At 44.3% G+C, this 8,077-nt stretch overlaps 1 protein-coding gene across 2 annotated transcripts in view; it reads left to right on the top strand.

Moving 5' to 3' along the window:
• Positions 1-2,254: 2,254 nt before the first annotated feature.
• Positions 2,255-8,077, top strand: part of PDPR (pyruvate dehydrogenase phosphatase regulatory subunit) — a 42,537-nt gene continuing 36,714 nt past the window's right edge. For both annotated transcript variants that reach the window (XM_037063642.1, XM_037063641.1), the window contains exon 1: positions 2,255-2,456. The gene's annotated coding sequence lies outside the window, so the exon portion shown is untranslated. The remainder of the gene's footprint in view (positions 2,457-8,077) is intronic.

Genomic DNA, 8,077 nt, shown 5'->3' with positions numbered 1-8,077 from the left:
CTACAGTGGCGCTTTGATACATCCCAAGAGTTGACCAGAGAGGAAAGTGTGAACTGTGCTGCTTAGAATGCCCTTCACTGAGACAGGCTGGGGCAGCTTTCATTCCCACCCCAACCCCCGCCACCCACCTGTTCTGGGGAGGGAGAGCCTGAGTGGGGTGATGGGAACCCACAGACTGAAATGGAGTTTTTTTTTGGCCTTCCTCTCTCTGCCCACCATGTGACAATCTCATGTGTAAGCCATGAGAACCTAGAATGGAGAAAAGATGTGCTCCAAGCCCCAGTTCTTGGTATGCAAAGGAATTCCTGGCTTAGATCTTTTGAAACAGATGCTAAAAATATCCTTCCCACCTCTTGTATTTACTGTCCTTAAGAACAGAAAAAGGAGAAGGCAGAAGTTTTGCAAGAGATAAAAATAGCCACATCTAGATAGCATGAGAAAAGTGGCCCATAGAAATGTGTAATTCTTCAAGGGATGCTTTGCTCTGAGAAGTCTAGAATCTCACAAGGAATAACTCTGACATTTTATGGAAAAGAACAGCCAAAAACATAACATACTCCATGATCTTAAAGTAGTGCACTGGTGGTTATGAGAGCCTACAAAGTATAAGTTAACATTGGCAATGAAAGAAGTTTTAGGACTTAGCATTTTAAAGTGGAGGCCAAAATGGTGACAGGTGAGTAACATACAGAAATCTAAATAGCTTGTTTGAAACTTACTTCATGTAGCCCTGGCTGACATAGCTCAGTGGATTGAACACCGACCCACCTGTGAACCAGAGGGTCATTGGCTGGTTTCCTGTGAGGGCACATGCCTGGGTTGTGGGCCAGGTCCTGAGTGGGGGGCATGTGAGAGGCAACCACACATTGATGTTAAAAAAAAAACTTACTGCATGTAAACAGAATGAAATCAACACATTATGTCACTTCATTTCATTCACCATTTCCTACAGACAACTAGGTTTCTCCCAAATTCCTATGCACTGAAATGGCATGGGCCAGCTATCTGACTCACCAAGAAAACTTGTGAAGTTTTTCTCCACAGAGAGTCACATTTGGGCACCAGGGAAGGCTTCCCCAAAAATATACATCAGATTCATTAGTCTGTCCATTGTTTGGGGGGACAAATAGGTGACCTCAAGCTTTAAGCCTTTAGCTAAAATATTGAAGTATTTATCTAGGAGAGAAGCCCAGAATGCCTTGAACTTTTCATGAAGCAGTTAGCAAGAGGCAGAGTTTCTGCTCTCAGGAAGCCAGACCTCATGTGGGCTGTCTTGTGTGAGTCAGCTGGCTAGTGTGCGGTGTATAAAGTATGCACATTATGGGCTGGCATGGTGACACAGGAACTTTACTGACACTCCATAAAAGCAGAAGCCATTTGTTTCTTGCGCACTGCTGAAGCGCATCACCCCAGAGTGCCTGGCCACAAGAGGCCGTGAATAAAACAAGATTGGTTTGTGTGGTGAGATGTGCTTGAATCCAAAGAATGGGAACAGCAGAGTGTGGCCCAACACTCAGGGGTGGCTATACCACGATTGCTGTCGTTCAAAATAAGTTTTACTGGACAACGTGCCAAACGGTTCTAAGTGCTGCGAATACAGCCTTGCAGTAGATCAAAGATCTGTCGTGAGAGGGCAGGGCTTATAACTAGTTGGAAAATCAGTCAACAAACATATTTTACACAGTGATGAGCCTTTTAAAGGAAAGAAAACAGGGCCGCGTGATAATAAGGAAGGGGTGGACGGGGGAGTACTTCTAAAAATGATGGTCTGAAGGGAATTCGTCTTTCCCTAGTTAGAAAGGCGCAGAGTAAGATCCTGCCTCCAAGGTGGAGCAGGGCTACAGATTGGAAATCTCTGCTCTGCTAGAGTCTCGCCCAGGAAGACTTGAACTACTTCAAGAAACAAACTGTCCGTTCAAACAGCCTTTTAACGCCCCAGACTAGAGTGGCTTTGGGCTGAGCCCTAGTGGGGCCAGTCCGGGAAAAGCACCTTCACGATAAAGAGAAACCCCGCACAACCCACACTCCAGCGGGGTTGCTGCCCACCTCGGACATCCTCCTCGTTGCCTTAGCAGAAATTATCAGGTTACGAGCCTGAAGTTCTAAAGAGGCCTTGAGGGGTAACCCCTCCAAATAGCTTTCACCTTGGCAGAGACAAAGGACAGACCCAGCGAGACCCCAACAAGCCCCACGTGCAGGGGCGGGGCTGCAGCGCTGACGCCACGGCGCGCCTGCGCGAGTGAGATCACGCACCGACGTACCCTTGCTCCCAGGACCGTAAAGCGCGGAAGGTCGCGGTCCCCCGCTTCCCCGGAACTCTTTATTCCCTCCAACCCGTCCCTCCCAGTCCCTGGCCCCCTCCCCCTTTCCTGAACCCGGACCCCTGCTGACTGTAGCTGCTGCTGCGGGTCTTTTGCCGGCCGTGGCGAAGCGCGGAGCCCGCGGGCGCCCATGAGGTAAGGAGACCGCTGCGGGGCCGCTCAGACGTCCCCGTCCGCGCGGGCCGTAGTGCCCAGGACCCCCGCTGTCTCGTCTTTCCGCCTGGGTCAGGCTCAGGAGTGGTCCCGGCCATCCCTCGTTTCCCGTGGGTTCCGCCTGGTTGTCCCGAGAAGGCGCGCCCTGGCCACCGGACTCCGCCGACCCGCGCCGAGAGTGAGTCCGCCTGAACCTCCCTCGGTCTCTCGGCGGTCGTACCCCGCCGGGCGGAGGTTGTCCCGAACTCGGGGACCTGTGCCCGGCCGCCGCGCAGCGGCTCTTCAGGGGTGACCTGACTTTTGGCTCCCCGCCTGGGGCTTGCTCCCCCCCGCAGCGCGATGAGGCCTGTCTAGCCCTGTTTCCCTCTTCTGCAGGTGGGATCGGTTTCCCCCGTGGAAACGTGCGGTGCACCTGTGCTTTACTAACTAGTGGGGCTGATGCAGAGTCCGGCGGTGAATTGCCTGGAAGAACCTAGGCTAGGGCGGTGTTTAGTGTTTGTGCCCTTGGATCCGATGTGAATAACAGATTTGATTCAGGAATCTCGAAGTGCATTTTGCCTAAGCGTGTAAGCTGGACACGGGAGGAGGATGCGGGTGAGGTTGGGAGGCGGGGTGAGGCGGACCCAGAGCAACACTTTTCCGGTGCTGGGGATTTATTGACAAACAGATGCGGGTGGGGGCCTCGGAGGACGAGCGCGGTGGTGGTGTCAGAGGTTGGTGGAGGGGTCACGCCGGGCCCAAGGGCACAGTTTTCCGGTGCTGGGGATTTATAATAATTTCTTAAACTTGCCTGGTCATCTGGTCCACTTGTTGAAAAATACAGCGCCATGGACTAGCAGAATCAGAATCTACAGAGAAGGGAGAGCCTGGGAGTGTTTTTTTTTTTTAAGAGGTGTGTGTGGGGGGGGGCGGGGGGGCGGTTCTTATGCTGAGGCAGGTGTGGGAAATGGTCTCTTAATCCGTCGGTAGTCGCCCAGTCTTCCCTGGGGCCGGCAGCGCAGGCGCACACAGCGCTGTGTTAGAGGAACAGCTCGGAGGGGGTTAGAGCTGTCCTCCTGCTCTTGCTGGTTTGAGCCGATCGGAGATCTGAGCATAACCAGCCTCAGTATTGAGGTTCTTTAAGAGAAATTCTTCTTAGCAGAGAATATTACACAACCATTTTATTCATTAAAAATACAATTTATTTTGAGCCCTGGCTGGTGTAGGTCAGTGGATTGTAGGCCTGTGAACCACAGGATCGCGGTTCGATTCCCAGTCAGGGCACATGCTTGGGGTGCAGGCCAGTTCCCAGCAGGGGACTCACGAGAGGCAACCATACATTGATATTTCTCTCCCTTTCTCCTGCCCTTCCCCTCTAAAAGGTAAATAAATAAAATCTTTTAAAAATTAAAAAAATACAATTTATTTTGAACCAGGTTATGTGATTTCTTTCTTTGATATTTTCGGTGTCTTCTCCACTGGCTTCACCACCTTTGTTATCAAAACTTTACTTTGCTTTTCTTTTGCTATTCGGTGGCCAGAAAGTTTGTTTAGTGTTTTGTCCCTACAATGGATCAAGTAGTGCTAAGTTGTCTTCAACTTCATTAGCAACAGTTTTGTTAGATTGTATTATGACAACTGTCATATCAGCATGCATTAAAAAAAAAGCTTTCTAAGTTGGGGAATTTTTGTGCAGCCATTCAGTATTGAAAATGGAAGAAAATATGCAACATTTTTGGCATGTTATGCTTTATTACTTTTTTAAAAGATTTTATTATTTTAGAGGGGGGAAAAGAAGGAGAGAGGGAGAGGAACATCAATGTGTGGTTGCCTGTCCCATGACCCCTACTGGGAACCTGTATGTGCCAGGCATGTGCCCTGACTGGGAATCAAAGCAGCTGCCACTTGATTTGCAGGCTGGCGCTCAATCCATTGATCCACACCAGGCAGGGCAATGCTTTATTATTTTAAAAGAGGTAAAAATGCAAAAATAAATGAATGAATGAATACATTTATGTAGTGTGAAGAAGGTACTGTGGCTTGTCTAATGTGTCAAAAGTAGTTTGTGAAGTTTCTTGGTACTATTGACATTTTGGCCAAATAACTCTTTTCTGTGAGGCTGTCTTATGCATTGGAAGATGTTTAGCAGCACCCCTGGACTCTACCCATTAGAAGCCAGTAGCAGGAGATAGCTGCCATACTCAAAATATCCTGGTAAATAAAGTTATTGGTGAAAATGATAATGTGTCTTTTATTTTACCGAAAAAATCATATGGATTTTTTGGCTAACCCAATTCCAAGGCTACTAGAATAGACTCTGGTTTCTTCCTTTCCTTCATTTTTTTGCCTGTTGTTTGAATCAATCACATTCTGTCTCTTTCTCTGCCCCCTTCCTTCCCCTCCCTCCCCCTCCCTCCCCCTCCCTCCCCCATCTTGTCTAGCTCCTCCGTTCCCCTCCTTCACACTTCACTGATTGTTGAAGGTCATGATGAATGCAAGTCACAAAACCTTTTATTGGTTTTTAGCACCTTGATCATTTAGCGTTATTTATTTCATCTTGAAACTTACCTGTTATTATGTCTCTTCTGCCACTTTTGCAATTCTCCTTTCTCTGCTAGGGCATGTACCTAGTGGTTCTGTCTTCCTGGCTACCCTTTCTTCACTCATCTGGTTTTATTTTATTCCTTTTTAAAATTAAAGAAATTTTCAATTACAGTTGACATACAATATTAGTTTAAGGTGTACAACATAGTGATTAGTCATTTATATAACTTATGGGGTGATCACCTCGTAAGTTTAGTACTCATGTGTCACCATAGTTATTACAGTATTATTGATTATATTCCTTATTTGGTACTTCACATACCCATGACTGTCTTATAACTGGAAATTTGCACTTCTTAATTCCTTCCCCTTGTTACCCATCCCCCAAACACCCCTCTCATCTGACAGTCATCAATTTGTTCTCTGTATATACGAACTTGTTTTTATTTGTTTATTTTGTTTCTTAGATTCCACATATAAATGAAATCACTGGTATTTGTCTGTCTCCGACTGACTGGCTTCACGCAGCATAGTGCACTCTAGGTCCATCCATGTTGTCACAAATGGCCAGGTGTCATTTTTTTTTTGTGGCCGAGTCACATTCCAGTGTGTGTGTGTGTGTGTGTACCACAGCGTTTTATCCACTTGTCTGTCAGTGGGCACTTGTGTGGCTTCCATATGCTGGCTTCTTTTAGTAATGCTGCAGTGAACATAGGGACTCACATTATCTTTTTGAATTACAGTTTTGGATTTCTTTGTATAAATACCCTGAAGTGGAACTCCTGAGCCAGTATGGAAGATCCATTTTTAATTTTTTGAGGAACCGCTGTACTGTTTTCCACAGTGGCTGCACCAGTTTACAATCCCCCCAACAGTACACAAGAGTTCCATATTCTCCACATCTTTGCCAATACTTGTTTATTCATTTATTGATGATGGCCATTCTGACAGGTGTGAAGTGGTATCTCATTGTGGTTTTAATTTGCATTTTGCTGATGATTAGTGATGTGGAGCATCTTTTCATATGTCTATTGGCCATCCGTGTGTCCTCTTTGGAGAAATGTCTATTGAGGTCCTCTGCCCATTTTTTTAAATCAGATTGTTTTTTTCTTTTTGGCGTTAAGTTGTTTAAGTTCCTTAAATATTTTGGATATTAGCCCCTTATTGGCTACATCATTGGTGAGTATCTTTTCCCAGTCAGTAGGGTGTCTTTTCGTTTTGTTGGTGGTTTCCTTTACTGTGCAAAAACATTTTAGTTTTAAGTAGTCCCATTAGTGTATGCCCTGTTTTTCTTCTTGGAGTTTTATGGTTTGGGGCCTTACATTGAAGTGTTTAATCTGTTTTGAGTTGATTTTTATAGATGTTGTAAGAAGGCGATTCAGTTTCATTCTTTTTCATGAATCTGTCCAGTTTTTTTAACATGATTTATTGAAGGGACTGTTTATTCCACTGTATGTTTCTGACTTCTTTGTCATAGATTAATTGACCATATAGGTGTCGGTTGATTTCTGGGTTCTCTATTCTATTCCATCGATCTATATGTATGCCTGTTTTATGCTATTACTAGGCTATTTTATGGCTATAGCCTTATAGTATAGTTTGATATCAGGTAGTGTGATACCTCCAACTTTGTTCTTCTTTTGCAAGATTGCTTTGGCTATTCACTGTCTTTTGTAGTTCCATGTAAATTTTAGGATTTTGTAGTTCTCTGCAGAATGCGATTGTCATTTGGATAGGAACTGCATTGAATCTGCCAATTGCTTTGGGTAGTATGGACATTTTAACAACGTTGACTCTTCCTATCCACAGGCGTGGTGTGTCCTTCTATTTATTTGTATTTTCTTCAGCTTCTTTCTTCATTGTTTTATAGTTTTCTGAGTACAAGTCTTTTACTTCCTTGGTTAAAATATTTCTAGGTATTTTAGTCTTCTTGATGCAATTCTAAATGGAATTGTTTTCTTATTGTCCTTTTCTTTAGTTCATTCCTGGTGTATAAAAATGCAAATTATTTCTGAATATTAATTTTGTATCTTGCTGCTTTACTGAATTTATTCTAGTAGTTTTTTGATGGATTCTTTGCTTCTTTATATAATATCATGCTATCTGCAAATAATGACAGTTTTACTTCTTTCCAATTCAAATGCCTTCTGTTTCTTTTTTGCCTGATTGCTGTGGCTAGAACTCCCAATACATGTTGAAAAGTGGCCCTGACTGGTGTGGCTTGGTTGGGTGTGGTTCTGCAAAGTGAAAGGTCATCAGTTCAATTCCTGGTTGGGGCACATGCCTGGGTTCTGGGCCAGTCCCCAGTCAGGGTATGTACAAAAGGCAACGGATTCATGTTTCTCATATTGATCTTTCTCTCCCTGCCTTCCCTTCTTTCTAAAACTAAACAAATAAATTAAATCTTTTTAAAAAAAATGGTCAAAGTTGCCCTGGCTGGTGTAGCTCAGTGGATTGAACACGAACTGCAAACCAAAGGGTGGCCAGTTTGATTCCCAGTCAGGGCACATGCCTGGGTTGTGAGAGGCAACCACACATTAATGTTTCTCTCTTTCTCCCTTCCTTCCCCTCTCTAAAAATAAATAAATAAAAATTTAAGAAAATGATCAAGGTAGACAACTTTGTTTTATTCCTGATCTTTAAGAAAAAGCTTTCAGCTTTTCACCGTTGAATATCATGTTGGGTTTGTCATATTTGGCCTTTATTATGTTGAAGTATGTTCCCTCTCTTCCAAGAGGTTTTTTTAAAAATCATAAATAGGTGTTGGATTGTGTCAGATGCTTTTTCTGCATCTACTGATGTGGTCATATCATTTTATCCCTCATTTTGTTTATGACAAAATGAGGTGTGTCACGTTAATGATTTGCAGATATTGAACCTACCTTGCATTCTGGGAATAAATCCCACTTGATCTTGGTGGATGGTCTTTGTAATTGCTGAATTCAGTTTGCTGATATTTTGCTGAGGAAATTTGTCTGGAGGTAGCTTTTGATTTCTTCTTTGACCTTGTTGCTGACCCATTCACTGTAGCATGTCAGCCTCCATGCGTTTGTGTTTTTCAGTTTTCTTGTTGTCAGTAT

The sequence above is a fragment of the Sturnira hondurensis genome, unplaced genomic scaffold (genome assembly GCF_014824575.4).
Source record: "Sturnira hondurensis isolate 20B ecotype Veracruz unplaced genomic scaffold, ASM1482457v3 Scaffold0014745, whole genome shotgun sequence".
NCBI classification, from domain to species: Eukaryota; Metazoa; Chordata; class Mammalia; order Chiroptera; family Phyllostomidae; genus Sturnira; species Sturnira hondurensis.
The sequence above is the reverse complement of the archived record's forward strand: the minus strand, read 5'-3'. Positions and strand labels throughout refer to the sequence as shown.